General features: G+C 44.6%; 1 protein-coding gene across 3 annotated transcripts in view; it reads left to right on the forward strand.

Moving 5' to 3' along the window:
* Nucleotides 1-4,662: 4,662 nt before the first annotated feature.
* The window catches only part of LOC142759117 (WD repeat and coiled-coil-containing protein-like), a 39,145-nt gene continuing 27,704 nt past the window's right edge, over nt 4,663-16,103 (forward strand). Inside the window, exon 1 of one of the 3 annotated variants that reach the window (XM_075860991.1) lies at nt 4,663-4,750. The gene's annotated coding sequence lies outside the window, so the exon portion shown is untranslated. Of the gene's footprint in view, nt 4,806-16,103 lie in introns of all 3 variants that reach the window. The other 2 variants (XM_075860992.1, XM_075860993.1) reach the window with 2 other exon arrangements.

Below are 16,103 nucleotides of genomic sequence, written 5' to 3' on the forward strand. Positions count from 1 at the left end.
GGAGGTCAGAGGCGGAACCGCGGCAAGAAAGGACGTGCTGCTTTTTCTTTTTTCCGCGACTGGCTCCCATTGATTTCAGATTAAATCAATGGGAGGCGGTTTTGGAAGTTGTTTGGTGCTGATTCTGACGCAGTGTCCGAGTCAATATCAAGGCCCAAAAACTCTGTGAACTGGGCCTTATTGTTAGGGCTTATTCAGACGAACGTGTAATACGTCTGTTCAACGCGCGTGATTTTCACGCGCCTCGCACGGACCTATGTTACTCTATGGGGTCGTGCAGACTGTCAGTGATTTTCACGCAGCGTGTGTCCGTGTGTCCGCTGCGTAAAACTCACGACATGTCCTATATTTGTGCGTTGTTCGCGCATCACGCACCCATTGAAGTCAATGGCTGCGTGAAAATCACGCCCAGCACTTCCGCAGCCGTATAAACTATGAATGAAAACAGAAAAGCACCACGTGCTACAAACATACAAACAGAGTGTCATCATGATGGCGGCTGCGCCAAAATCACGCAGCCACGCATCATACGCTGATGACACACGGAGCAAAACGCCACGTTTTTGGCGCGCGCAAAAAGCACACGCTGGTGTAAATCCGGTCTTAGGGTAGGAACACACTAGGCATGAACACTGCGGATTTTATGCAACACATTTTATTGTGGATAATCCGCAGCGTATCACAGTCGCAGCAGAGTGGATGAGATTAGAACAAATCTCATCCACACGCTGCAAAAATAATGGACCTGCAGTGTGGCTTTTGGCTTTTTAAGCCGCAGCATGTCAATGTATTCTGTGGAATCGCTGCTCCTCTGTTGCGGAAATGCTGCGGTTCTGCCGCAAAAATCACACATGAGAAAAAAAAAAGGTACTTTTTTACATTTATAAAAAAGTTTAGACTTGCCCCGGCCGTAGTCCTGGTGACGCGATCCTCTATTCTTAGCGCAGCCCGGCCTCCTGTCATGACGTTTCATCCCATGTGACTGCTGCATTGGGGCATTGTCTGTCACCATCTATGGGGGTTGAGAGGTACCTGAAAATTATGCCCGTTAGGAGGTATTATAAAAATAATTGAGGTTCATGTTAAAAAAAAATATTTTAGAAATATTTTCTTCCTTTTTAGTCCTAATATCCTAAAAAAAAAGACTCAATAAAATATTGTAGTGATATACGCTGATCAGCCGTAACAGTAAAACCACCTGCATAATATTGTGTAGATCACCCTTGTGCCACCAAAACAGTTCTGACCCGTCAAAGGCATGGATCCCACAAGACCTCTGAAAGTGCCAAGGTGTTAGCAGTAGATCCTTTACGTCGTGTAAGGTGTGAGGTGCGGCCCCCATGGATGGGACTTGTGTTTCCAGCACATCCCACAGATGATCGTTAGGATTGAGATCTGGAGAATTTGGAGACAAGTCAACACCTTGAACTCTTCGTCATGTTACTCAGACCACTCCTGAACAATGTCTGTAGTGTGGCAGGGGCATTATCCTGGTGAAAGAGGGTACTGCCATTAGGGAATACCGTTACCATGAAGGGTGTACTTGTCTGCAGAAATGTTTAGATAGGAGGTACGTATCCCATCCACATGAAAGCCAGGGAAAGGTTTCCGAGCAGAACATTGCCCAGATCATCACACTGCCCCCGCCGGCTTGTCTTCTTCTTAGTCCATCCTGGTGCCATCTCTTCCCCAGGTAAGAGACACACCTGCACCCGGCCGTCCACATGATGTAAAAGAAAACGTGATTCATCACACCAGGCACCTTCTTCCATTGCTCCAGTTCTGATGCTCACGTGCCTATTGTAGGACATGGGTCAGCATGGGCACTCTGACCGGTCTGGAGCAATGCTGCCCCATACACTGCAAGCTGCGATGCTCTGCTCGTCCTGATACCTTTTATCATAGCCAGCAGTAAACATTTAATTATTAGTTTTTCAATGAAACTCATGGATGGTATTGTGTCTTAGGGCACTTTGGATCATTGTAATCAATCTAAGACACCTGTGATAATTAGTTTGCCAGGTGTGCCCAATCAAAGGAAAACTACTTAAGAAGGACGTTCCACATTATTAAGCAGGCCACAGGTTTCAAGCAATATGGGAAAGAAAAAGGATCTCTCTGCTGCCGAAAAGCGTGAAATAGTGCAAGACTTTGGACAAGGTATGAAAACATTGGATATTTCAAGAAAACTTAGGCGTGATCATCGTACTGTGAAAAGATTTGTGGCTGATTTAGAGCACAGACGGGTTCGTTCAGATAAAGGCATAATGAGGAAGGTTTCTGCCAGACAAATTAATAGGATTAGGAGAGCAGCTGCTAAAATGCCATTGCAAAGCAGCAAACAGGTATTTGAAGCCGCTGGTGCCTGTGGAGTCCCGCGACCCTCAAGGTGTAGGATCCTCCAGAGGTTTGCAAGTGTGCATAAAGCTATTATTCGGCCACCCCTAAACAATGCTCACAAGCAGAAACGGTTTCAGTGGGCTCAGAAATACATGAAGACTAATTTTCAAACCGTGTTGTTTACTGATGAGTGCCGTGCAACCCTGGATGGTCCAGATGGATGGAGTAGTAATTGGTTGGTGAAGGGCCACCATGTCCCAACAAGGCTGCGACGTCAGCGAGGTGGCGGAGTCATGTTTTGGGCTGGAACCATGGGGAGAGAGCTGGTAGGCCCCTTTAGGGTCCCTGACGGTGTGAAAATGACCTCTGCAAAGTACGTAGAGTTTATGACTGACCACTTTCTTCCATGGTACAAAAAGAAGAACCGTGCCTTCCGTAGCAAAATTATCTTCATGCATGACAATGCACCATCTCATGCTGCAAATAATACCTCTGTGTCATTGGCTGCTATGGGCATAAAAGGAGAGAAACTCATGGTGTGGCCCCCATGTTCCCCTGACCTCAACCCTATTGAGAACCTTTGGAGCATCATCAAGCAAAATATCTATGAGGGTGGGAGGCAGTTCACATCAAAACAGAAGCTCTGGGAGGCTATTCTGACATCCTGCAAAGATATTTAAGCAGAAACTGTTCAAATACTCACAAATTTAATGGATGCAAGAATTGTGAAGGTGATATCAAAGAAGGAGTCCTATGTTAACATGTAACTTGGCCTGTTAGCTTTTTTTTGATTGAAAGAGCTTTTGATTTCTGTAAATATGACCTCCTGATGCTGCAAATTCAACAAATGACCATTTTAGTTCTCTTTACAACCTTTAAAATGTTTTGGTCTCTGTTGTGCATAATAATGTGAAACAGTGCATTTTGAGTTTTTTACTTCTAAAAAAAAATCTGTTATCATTAGGAGATTTGTTCAACAAAATTTGCATTATACTCCAACGGTTGATGGCTTGAAGATTAGACTGAGGGTATGTTCACACGGCCTATTTACGGACGTAAATCGGGCGTTTTTGCCCCGAATTACGCCCGAAAATAGCGCCTCAATAGCGCTGACAAACATCTGCCCATTGAAAGCAATGGGCAGACGTTTGTCTGTTCACACGAGGCGTATATTTACGCGCCGCTGTCAAATGACGGCGCGTAAATAGACGTCCGCGTCAAAGAAGTGACCTGTCACTTCTTTGGCCGTAATTGGAGCCGCTATTCATTGACTCCAATGAATAGCAGCGCAAATTACGGCCGTAATTGACGCGGCGTTCAAGCGCCTGCACATGCCGGTACGGCTGAAATTACGGGGATGTTTTCAGGCTGAAACATCCCCGTAATTTCAGCCGTTACGGACCCCCGCCGTGTGAACATACCCTGACTGTCATTAGCATCGACTATTTAGGAAAATCAGCGAAAAATAACATTTGCATAATAATTTGGAACGCGGTGTAGACATCACAATTTGATCCGTGCTGGAGTCGCTCAGATTCTTACACTTGTCCATTTTTCCTGCTTCCAACATCAACCTCAAGAACTGACCGTTCAGCTGCTGCCTGATATATCTCACCCTGTCAGTAGGGTTACCCCGGACCATCCGGTATTTTTTCTAATATATCCGGAGGGGTACCCATCTCAGACTGCGAGTGTCTGGGAATGTAAAAGCCTGTGACATTTTGCATTCCTGGACACCAACGGATTGCGTCATTGCAGCGTGGGCATCGCGGCGGCGTGACGTGGGTACGTGATGGACTTTCCTGCTGGCCCGTCATCCTAACTCACTGGAAATGGGCGAATTCGAGACTACCTAGATGGACGCCTATATCTCAGAGATGTATTGATATAAATACCACTTATATTTCTTATCACACGACCATTTCCCACCGTATGTGGATGCGGTTTCTGCCGAGACTCCGTGTGTTCTCACTCTCAGTGGTTTTAATGTTACGGCTGACCGGTGTATATCTGTCAGATACAGAAGTCACGAATATACTATATTGGTAGCTGTCCATACTATAAGGCCCCAAATGACTCCAGTTCGGGTGTAAATACACCCGGTTGATTCGTTCCTATGTGATTGTGTACAAGGAGAATGTATAATGGAACACTTGCCCTGAATAACAATCGCCATTATGCGCGATATTTCCCTTTCTAGCTAGCGAAGCTTATATTTGTTCACATCACAACGGGTCGCAATAAAGTTGAGTGAAAACGTCGCCCGTTGCTAGGACGCAGGTTAGAAGACGCCTCTGTACGGAAGATGAGTGGACGACGGTCCAACGAGCCAATCAGGAGGCTTCGAGGGCCTGGTGACGTCACTGCCCGGGAAGCAGTTGTACGGACGGTGGAGGTGGCCGGGGAGCAGGTGAGGTGGACGTGCTGGCGGCCTGTATTTGTCCATTGGGATTGTTTCGTGCGAGGTGTGTGGTGGAGTCGTAGCCGCTGCGTGTGAATCAGCTCTGAATCTTCTGTCTGTGTGCGGTTTACATTGCAGTGTAGGGCGCTATGACCTATATATGTATTTGATCAAATCTGGTGCAATGAGACATTTGAGCAGTTGCCTGTAGCAACCAATGAAAGTTCATGCCCCTTTGAAAATGAAAGGTGCAATCTGATTGGTTGCTATGAGCAACCGCTCCACTTTCCCTTTGCACCAGTTTGGATAAATCTCCCGCAATATGTGTTGTCCATGGCAACCAATCACATTACAGCTCTTATAGTGATGTCATGTGTACAGTGCTAGAGCCATGATCCGTCGCTATGGACGGCGAGTGACCCGTAGCCACGGTGACCACATATGACACGGTCTGCGTGCTTGGATTTCGTTCATATAATTCTGCTCCGTTTTTGTACCGCCGGTGCCTGGTCCTCGATGTGCTGATGTGACATCTGTAGTGAAGCCGTTACTATGGACGAAATGTCACTTGGATGGCAATCGTGCGGCCATTCTCCACCATATGTGGTCTTGGCTTTGGCCGCCGGTCCATGTGTTCTCACACCTAGGGTGCTATTGCTCATGCGCCCGAGCCTCGGTACCGCCATGTGAATTACCACTTATTGCCGTGCCGCGTTTGTACTCGCCGCGGTTTTGACATAGTGGTAATCCGCGTGGTTACCGCGGCTCAGCCACATGTAGAATAGCACCTAAGTGTTAATTTTTATCTTTAGCGCCACCACAGAACAAATGAAAGCGAATTAAAAAAAATGATTGACTATACATTGGAAATGCGTAGCCAACTTACCTGCTGCCCGCTCCTTCATGATCCAGCCTCTGTTCCTACGTTTCGGACCCCCTTTTTTTGCTCTCCAAGATGGCTGCTGCAGTGTCAGACTTTGCTACGGAGAGCTTCTTTGCAAGTCTAAGTCATGACAGCAACCCCTCCTCTGCCATCACTGACTCTGGCACTACCAGGAAGAGGAAAGCGAGGAGCGCCAGGCCCGGGGCCTCTATCCCACCACTGACTACCAGGCCCAAACAGATTGGAGTTCCATATGCGTCCAGTGCCAACGTTTCCAGACTGCGGACACCCGCTCCGTGTCTGATGAGCAGATAACATTGAGTGATGTGAATAAAATCGATGAGCGGCAAAATTGCTAATTTATCGGTCAGGCTTCTTTCACACTACCGTTAGGCTGGGTTCACATCGGGCGGATATGCTGCGTAAAAGCACGCAGCGTATCCGCCCTGTGTGGCGCAGGGAATTTTGGCCGAAAAAGCGCACCAAACTGGTGCAGTTATTCCGTCGGAAAACCGGAAACCTGCCGGAATGGTGACGAACAGAAACCATTAGCGATTTTTCCGTCACCATTGAGATCAATGGTGACTGAAACGGAAGCTGTGCTTTCACTTTCCATTGTGGGGTTCACCCGACGGAAACCTCAGATGGAATCCCGGAACGGAAAGCGAACGGTGATGTGAACAGGCCCTCACTTTCACTTTCCGTTGCGGTGTTCACCCGACGGAACCCCGGAACGGAAATGAATGGTGATGTGAACAAAACCTTAACCCTACGCCCCTACCTCTACACAAACAGTACTGTAACCTACTCAATAGCATGGCAGAAGTTGTTCAAACAATAAATGTAGCTCCAAAGTCTCTAGTATCAACCTGTCATTACAGGGGTGGACATACCATATATGTAAAGTAGGCAGCTGCACAGGGGCCCTGCAGGCAAGGGGGCCCACCGCTACCTTTAAAAACAACAATATCGGTTCCTACTGTCTATTAGATGACGTAAGGTGCTACGCTCCTTCCTATCCGTGTCTCACAATTACTGGTGGATTGGTAAAGCGGTGAGTGATTTTCTGGAGAGCCATGAATGAGGTGGTTTATGGCTAGCACCCACTGTCATTAAACTAGCAGTTGGAAATCAAGGAGCCCATATACTGTTCATGTACAGGGGCCCTTTGTTGTTGGTGTTTGCCCCTGGCTAAGCTACTATGATATCACTAGAGAGTTTTTTGACATCACAAGTGTTTCTGTCAGGTGAACTATTATGACATCAGAATTGGTTTCAGACACGTAAAATTCTATGACATCAAAGCTAATTTTAGTCAGGTAAGCAACTGTGATATCATAAGTGTTTAAGGAAAGTAGATGTGACATCATTGGTTGTTTTTCAGGAAAAGTAGATGTGACATCATTGGTTGGGATCAGTCAGGAAAGTAGATGTGACATTATTGGTTGTTTTCAGTCAGGAAAAGTAGATGTGACATCATTGGTTGTTTTCAGTCAGGAAAGTAGATGTGACATCATTGGTTGGGATCAGTCAGGAAAGTAGATGTGACATCATTGGTTGTTTTCAGTCAGGAAAGTAGATGTGACATCATTGGTTGTTTTCAGTCAGGAAAAGTAGATGTGACATCATTGGTTGTTTTCAGTCAGGAAAGTAGATGTGACATCATTGGTTGGGATCAGTCAGGAAAGTAGATGTGACATCATTGGTTGGAATCAGTCAGGAAAGTAGATGTGACATCATTGGTGGTTTTCAGTCAGGAAAGTAGATGTGACATCATTGGTTGTTTTCAGTCAGGAAAAGTAGATGTGACATCATTGGTTGTTTTCAGTCAGGAAAGTAGATGTGACATCATTGGTTGGGGTCAGTCAGGAAAGTAGATGTGACATCATTGGTTGTTTTCAGTCAGGAAAAGTAGATGTGACATCATTGGTTGTTTTCAGTCAGGAAAGTAGATGTGACATCATTGGTTGGGATCAGTCAGGAAAGTAGATGTGACATCATTGGTTGGAATCAGTCAGGAAAGTAGATGTGACATCACAAATGTGTTTCAGTTGGAAATTGAGGAGCCCATATACTGTTTTTGAAAAGGGACGCTCTGCTGTTGGTGTCCACCCCGTGTCATTAGCCATGTGTGACAGGACCTCTAAATAGGGCCATGTTCACACGGCGTGTATTTGACGCGGTTTTTACGCGTTTTAAGACGCAAAAAAGTGTCAAAAACGAATTCTTTAAGCTTCCCATTGACATCAATGGGAAAGCGCATTGTAGTGCATGCGTCACGTTTATTTTTACGCGCGTGTTTAAAAAAACGTGTCGTGTAAAAAAAGAAGAAGCATCAGGTCAATTCTTGGTGCGGATAAAACGCCTAATTCCCATAGTCAATGGGAGTCCTAATGACGTGCCAAAAACGCGCACAATACGTGTCAAAAAATGCTTGTATTTTAAAAAGCACTTTACAAAAACGCTTGCGTTTTTACACATTTACACTTCGTTTTTTTTAAGCGCTGTGTGAGCAAGACCATAACTAGATTTACGGTTTACACTGTTTGCTTTGGGGCTCTCTTCCCATCTGCACTTGTTTTTCTGTTCAGAGACACCATTGGTGCGTGACGGAACCCATTGGCTTTGTGTTCCGGGGAGTTTCTGCCATGTTGTTCGTCATTTTACCGTAATAAATAGCAGCATGCTCTGAGTGTATTCGTTAAGTGGATTCCTCCTACAGATCCCATGCAGTGGCATCCGCCACCCATAGGATTCAAAGTATACCGCGCAGGATATCTCTGCATAGACTAGCGTAATTGACTACTTATTCTACCCATCCATAAAACGATATACCGGCCCGACAGAGGCCTAATGGACAATCTTTTGGCCTCCATCGGGTGAATGAGGCCTTATGGATATATTTAACCTATGTGTGCAGATTGCAGGATGTTACACTGGTTTATGATTCCACCACATGTAATAATTTATAGGGGGCTATTATCCTCTGTATTTACTTCTGCCTGATAGCCGGATCACAAATATACGTTTCTTATTTGTTTTCTGTTATTATTTTTGTAGCTTCATTTTGATAGTAGACTTATAAGCCCTACTTGTCCCACTTTCCCTTTTTCTAGCGCACGCACGACTGTATGAGCCGGTCTTCATATTTTAATGCCAAGAATAAATTTTAGATCCCGTTGTATATTCTTTCTCCAAATATGTAAAGTGTACGGTATTTATTCACATGCATATACTGGTTATGCAGAGTGTGAATGAAGCCATGGGAAGATAACAGAAAGGGGCGGAGTCTGACACATTTGCTGTGGGAAAATCTGTGTCATGGAGAAAACAGCCACTAGTTGATACAATGTAGGAACCATACTGCAACAGGGAATACAGGAAGCGGTCAAATTGGCTGCCGGAATTTTTGCGCAACCTGTAATTCATCCTTCGATACCTATCAGAAAGTTCTATATGGTTCCACCTTCTCCTCTGGGTACGTGTGTCACCTCCCCTCCCCTGAAAGGAAAATCCGCAGATGGCTTAAAGAGCTTAGTGCATCCTCCTTGTTCGGTGATCAAGCAAACAGATTTATCGCCTGCCATGATAACTGACCTGCATCTCTCTGCAGTAGCCGGGCAGACGACAGGGGCCACAGTCTTCATGTACATGTGATAGGTAAGAGGAATATCCTTTCCATAGTGGCGACTCGTGAGCTGGTTACTTCAGTTGCGTGGACTATGTTACTGCTATGCTCTTGGCTAATTTGTTACGATGGATGGGGTATGCAACCTGCGGCTCCGCAGCTGTTGTGTAACTACAACACCCAGCATGCCCTGACAGTCGCAGGTTACAGACTCCTGATCTGCATGAACATTTCTTCATCTTGGCCTTGTAGGATTTTTGGGATTGTCACCTTTCATAGCGGCCTGCAAAAGTTATCTCTGACCTTCCAGGGTCCTTCCCCGTGCTTCTGTACATGGACCCTGAACGTAATTGTTTACCAGAATAATTTAAAAAAAAAAATAATTTAAGGTCCATATGTAGATGTCATATAGAGCTTGGGAATTACTTGGTGCTGCAGTTGAAAAAATGTGAGAAGTCCTTTTTAGGCTGGTTTCACACGAGCATGTTCGGTACGTAATGGACGGAACGTATTTTGGCCGCAAGTCCCGGACCGAACACAGTGCAGGGAGCCGGGCTCCTAGCATCATAGTTATGTACGACGCTAGGAGTCCCTGCCTCTCCGTGGAACTACTGTCCTGTATTGAAAACATGATTACAGTACGGGACAGTTGTCCGGCAGCGAGGCAGGGACTCCTAGCGTCGTACATAACTATGATGCTAGGAGCCCGGCTCCCTGCACTGTGTTCGGTCCGGGACTTGCGGCCGAAATACGTTCCGTCCATTACGGACCGAACATGCTCGTGTGAAACCAGCCTTAAACTCTCATACTGCACCAGCAGCTTCAGTGCATTTCACACAGGTGCTTTCTCAATGTGCCACCGCCGGGTCACACGGCGGTCCCGCATTGTTGGCGCAGTAAGAGCACTTAAAAGAAGTACCTAAGAAGAGGATCCATGCTCATACTGCCCAACAACGCGGGACTGCCCCCAAAGTAAAATCCGTCTCATCCATATGAATAAGTTTCGAGATTTATTTCAATGCGTTCAGGAGCCTTTACAGGCTATAGAGGTGTTATTGCGACCTCGAAGGTGGACCATATATACAAATGATATTATTGACAGCAGCGCAATGTCCTTCCTCACCGAAACATAAAGAAGTTGTATGTCGGTGCATGTACGTCTACAATTGTGGGATCAGACCAGTGTGTGTACCTGTGAGGCAATGGTTCCTTCAGACCAGGGAATCCTAAAACGGCTTGAGACTCACTGAGTAATCCTAAACTTCTGCCATTAAACTTCACCAGATTGTGGTGATCGTGTTGCCCGTAGTGACATCACCACTTCAGGCAGCTATTGAGGACAGTGACCAGGTATATGAAGAGGGCTTGGGAGCTAAGCATGCTATATACAGAGCTGGTGTTAGCTGTATATTACAGCTGACACGTCACTCTAATGGCCGGCATCGATGACCACGCGGATTCCGACTGCTTAGTTGCCGCGGTGGTTAATAGGGACCACGGCACCTAAACCGTTAGACAGAGGGGGCAGCACTCTCTCAGTCCATCAATCCCCCGAGACACGATTGTGGGGTGCCTATGGGTTGTCATGGCGGCCGGAGGCCTAATGAACGCCCCCAGGTGTCCTATTAAGAAGCAGCGCTTAATAGAAGAATGCAAAATGCACAATTCACTGCAATACATACAGAGGCAAGAAAAAGTAAGTGAACCCATTGAAATGACCTGGAATGATTACTAATAAAATGTGGTGGGATTTGTTATTAAAGTGACAATTCTACACAAACCCAATCTAACTAAACAAATCACACACAAACCGTTATAATTTTCATGTCTTTTATTGAGCACATTGAATAAACATCCCTAGGGAGAAAAAGTATGTGAACCCCTGAATTTAATGACCTGTAGTTCCCTCTTTAGCAGCGATCACCTCCACGAAACATTTCTTGTAGTGTAAATAAGATTTGCGCAATGTGAAGGAGGAAGTTTTTTTTTTTTAATGTGTTTTAGTTCATCAATATTTCTAGGATGCCTTGTGTACGCAGTCTCTGAGGCTAAGCACAAAATATCTGACAGAGCAAACCTTAACCCCTTAAAGACCAGGCCAATTTGAGTTTTTTTCATTTTCGTTTTTCCACCCCGCTTTCCAAAACCATAACTTTTTTTATTTCTCCGACGACGTAGCCATATGAGGGCTTGTTTTTTGCAGGACAAGTTGTAGTTTTTTATGGCACCATTTATTTTACCGCATAATGTACTGGGAAGCTGAAAAAAATTATTTCTCGGGTGAAATGGGCAAAAAACAGAGATTATGGCATTTTCTTGGGGGGTTTTGTTTTTACGGCGACCATCAGGCGATAAGAACTACATATTCACCTTATTCTGCAGGTTGATACGAGTACTGCGATACCAAATTTACCGTATTTTTCGGACTATAAGACGCAGTTTTTAGCAAGAATAAATCATGCTAAAAAGTCCCTGCGTCTTATAGTCGGCAGTCAAGGGACCGGCAGCGTCGGGCCCCTGACCGCTCCTTACTTAACCCCTTCCCGATTCGTGATGTGCCAGCACATCATGGAAAGGGGATGATGTATGGAGAGGGCTCACGCGCTGAGCCCGCTCCATACACTGCATATGTCAGCTGTGTTTTACAGCTGACACGCTGCTCTAACGGCCAGGAACAGCGATATGTCATAAATGTCAGATAGATGTGGGTCCCAACTCTGTGATCCGCATCTATCTCTAGAACAGGGCCCCCTAAACCCCGTTCTATCTTACCCGGTTCCGCTGTTTTCTGGCCACTTCCTGGTTACATGGTCAAGTTACGGAAACTCGCTGAGCTACGCAGCTTCCGTAATTCCCATAGAACTGAATAGTATTTACGGAAACAGCGTAGCATGCTACGCTGCTTCTGTAACTGCCATTCACTACTATGGGAGTTACGGAAACAGTGTAGCTCAGCTAGTTACGCTGTTTCCGTAACTCATCCACGTATTGCAGTGTATTGCACCAGCGATCTAATGATCGCTGGTTCAAGTCCCCTAGGGGAACTAATGAAATGTGTAAAAAAAATAAAAAAAAGTTTGACAAATTTTTAAGTTAAAAAAAAACAACTTTTCACAATTTTCCCCAAACACAAAGATAAATATAATAAAAAAATTGGTATCGCTGCGTCCGTAAAAGTCTGCAACTATTACAATATAGCATTATTTGACTCCCACTGAACGCCGTAAAAAAAAGAAATTTAAAACCCCAGAATCATTGTCTTTTGGTCACCATAGCGCTAAAAAGACTGAAATAAAAAGTGATAAAAAAAACCCCTTAGTGACCAGCCCATTTTAGGCCCTAATGACCAAGCTATTTTATTAGTTTTTCTATAGTCGCATTCAAAGAGCTATAACGTTTTTATCTTTTCGTCTACATAGCTGTATGAGGACTTGTTTTTTGCGGGATTAGTTGTGCTTTTTAATGGCACCATTTTTGGGTACATATAATTTTTATATTAACTTTTATTAACCTTTTTGGGGGGATTATAAAAAAAAAACTGAAATTCCGCCATTGTTCTATGCGTTTTTAAATTGACGGCGTTCACTGTGCGATGTAAATAACATGTTACCTTTATTCTATGGGTCGGTACGATTACGGCGATACCACATATGTAGAGGTTTTTTTATGTTTTACGACTTTTGCACAATAAAAACACTTTTGAACTAAAATTATTTGCTTTTGCATCGTCGCTTTCCAAGAGCCGTAATTTTTTTATTTTTCCATCAATGTAGTGATTTTTTGGGCTTGTTTTCTGCGGGACGAGACGTAGTTTTGATTGGTACTGTTTTGGGGTGCATGGGACTTATTGCTTCATTTTTATTATGACTTTTTTGGGGGGCAATGGAAAAAAATTGCAATTTCGCCATGTTTTTTTGCGTATTTTTTTACGGTGTTCACTTTGCGGTTTAAATTACCTATTAACTTTATTAATGGAGTCATTACGGTCGCGGCGATACCATATATGTGTACTTTTTTTTTTTTTTTACACACTTTTACTAAATAAAACCACTTTTTATGGAAAAAAATGGTTTTATTTATTTTTTTACTGTACTTTTTATTATTAATATTTATTTCACTTTGATGACTGATTTTATTAGTCCCACTAGGGGACTTTACTGTGCGATATTCCGATCGCTGCTATAATGCTCTGGTATACTTCGTATACCAGAGCATTATTGCCTGTCAATGTAAATCTGACAGGCAATCTGTTAGGACGTGCCTCCGGCGCGTCCTAACAGGAATATGTCCAGGGCAGACCTGGGGGCTTTTATCAAGCCCCCGGCTGCCATGACACCCCATCGGAGACCCACGATTTCATTCGCGGGCCGCCGATGGGTGACAGAGGGAGCTCACTCCCTCTGTAAACAAAGTTAAATGCCGCGGTCGCTATTGACGGCGGCATTTAACGGGTTAAACGGCCGCGGTCAAAGTAAACTTCGATCGCGGGCGTTGGAGCAGGAGCTCAGCTGTCATCAGACAGCAGAGCCCCGGCTCCAGCCTGCACGGGAGACCCGTGCAGGACTTAAACTAGGCTGACGTGAAAAGGCGTCAGCCTAGCCTAAAGCCCATTAGTGAATCACGTGAAAAGGCGTATTGGTGGTCACTAAGGGGTTAAACAACGCTATATTGTGATAGTTCGGACTTTTACGGACGCAGCGATACCAGTTATGTTAATTTTGTTTTACATTGCTTAAGGGAAAAAATGGAAAAGGTGTTTTTTTTTATTTTTTACTTTTAATATTTTTTTTTTTGGAACATTTAAAGAAACTTTTATTTAACTGTTTTTTACTTTTTTTTTTATTAGTCCCTCTTGGGGACTTGAACCAGCGATTGTTGGATCGCTTGCTTGATATACTGCAATGCAGTATATTGTGATACTGATTGTGTCCTTTTAAAGCCCTGCCAGAGGCAGTACAAAGGAGTACAATGATTGCAGACCTGGGGGCCTTCATTAGGCCCCCAGGCTGCCGTGCCAACCATAGTTACTGGCCGATCCCATCGTAGGGGGGGGGGGGGCGCGCAAAGTCGTGTTTGAGGGGGTGCCTGACTGATTCTAACAATTATAATGCTGCGGTCGCGATTGACCGTGGCATTTAAGATGTTAAACAGGGAGAATCACAGTAGTCTTTGATTCTGCCCGTTGCAGTGAGGTGTCGGCTGTATAACACAGCCGTCATCCGCTTAGCTCAACAAAAAAATGAATGTACCCTCGATTACGATTAATAAATGATTATTTAGGCCACACCAATTTTGCATGCCACGTCCCTATTTGTATGCTACGCCATTGAATTAATATTTATCCCCTGAGCCTGCTGTATACTACTGTATATAATATAACCCCTCACACTGCCCCCAAACAGTATATTGCCCCCATAACTGTCCACCACACAGTATAATGCCCCATAGCTGCCCCCACATTTGAATGCCCCTATAACTGCCCTCCACACAGTATAACGCCCCTATAGCTGCCTCTATATAGTATAATGCCCCCATAACTGCCTCCTATATAGTATAATGCCCCCATAGCTGCCTCCTATATAGTATAATGCCCTTAACTGACTTCCAAGCAGTATTATGCCCCTATAGCTGCCCTCACACAGTATAATGCCCCTATAACTTCACCCCACACAGTAAAGTCCATACAGAGAGAAGAGACCACAGCACTGAAAGTGAAAAAAAGTTGCTTTCTTTAATTCATCAAACCATGGACATGCAACGTTTCAACCCTATCAGGGTCTTTCTCAAGCATGCATAAGTTTGGATACTGTTGTTCCGTCTCAATTGCTGGTCATGCTGCTGGATATTCAAGTTTTACAGTATAAAGTCCCCCATAGCTGCCCCCATGCTGTATAATGCCCCCAATAGTGCCTGCTAAAAATAATATACATACTCACCTAACCCCGTTCCAATGACGAGTGGCAGCAGGGTGCAGACAGGCGCGATGACGCCACTGCCTCGTGTCCAGCGATACATAGTGAATGGTAGAGCAGGGACCTTACAGTCCTCTTTTCTACCATTGGTTTCAACTGTATCTGCCTCCTGAAGACGCAGATACAGTTTAAACCGGGAGAAAATAATTGATAAAACCGAAATTCGCAAGATGACGTCTTGCGCTGAATTTCGATTTCAATTATTTTTCGATTAATTGCCCAGCCCTAACTTCTGCCCTTGATATTGTCCTATAAAATGTTTTGCTACACCTTTGAATTAATTGTTTCCTCAATGATCGCGAGGCGTCCAGCTCTAATCCATGATGTCCTCTCCACCAGGCTTCACAGTTGGGATGAGGTATTTGGTGCTGGTGTGCAATGTTATTTTCCTTCCAAACATAGCGTTGTGCATTTGTACTAAAAATTTCCACTTTTGTCTCATCTGTCCATAGACCATTCTTCCAGAAGCATTGTGAACATCCAGGTGGTCAAAACTTGAGACGGGCCGCAATGTTTTTTTTTTTGTTGTTGTTGGATGGCCGCAGTGTGTTTTTTGGGCATCAGCAGCAGCTTTCTTTGTGTTGTCCTTCCATGATGAGGCTGGGCAATTATGACCTAAATCAAACTCACAATTTAATTGAACGTGTAACCTCGATTATGATTATTTAACGGTTATATAGGCCCCACCCCTTTTGCATACCACGCCCCTATTTGTATGCTACGCCATTTAATTAATATTTATGCCCTCAGCCTGCTGTATACTACTGTATATAATATACACCCTGACACTGCACCTACAAAGTATATTAGTCCCATAGTGCTGCCCCACAGAGTATAATGCCCCTATAGTTGCCCTCCACACAGTATAATGCCCCCCAT

The sequence above is a fragment of the Rhinoderma darwinii genome, chromosome 4, assembly GCF_050947455.1.
Source record: "Rhinoderma darwinii isolate aRhiDar2 chromosome 4, aRhiDar2.hap1, whole genome shotgun sequence".
NCBI lineage: Eukaryota > Metazoa > Chordata > Amphibia > Anura > Rhinodermatidae > Rhinoderma > Rhinoderma darwinii.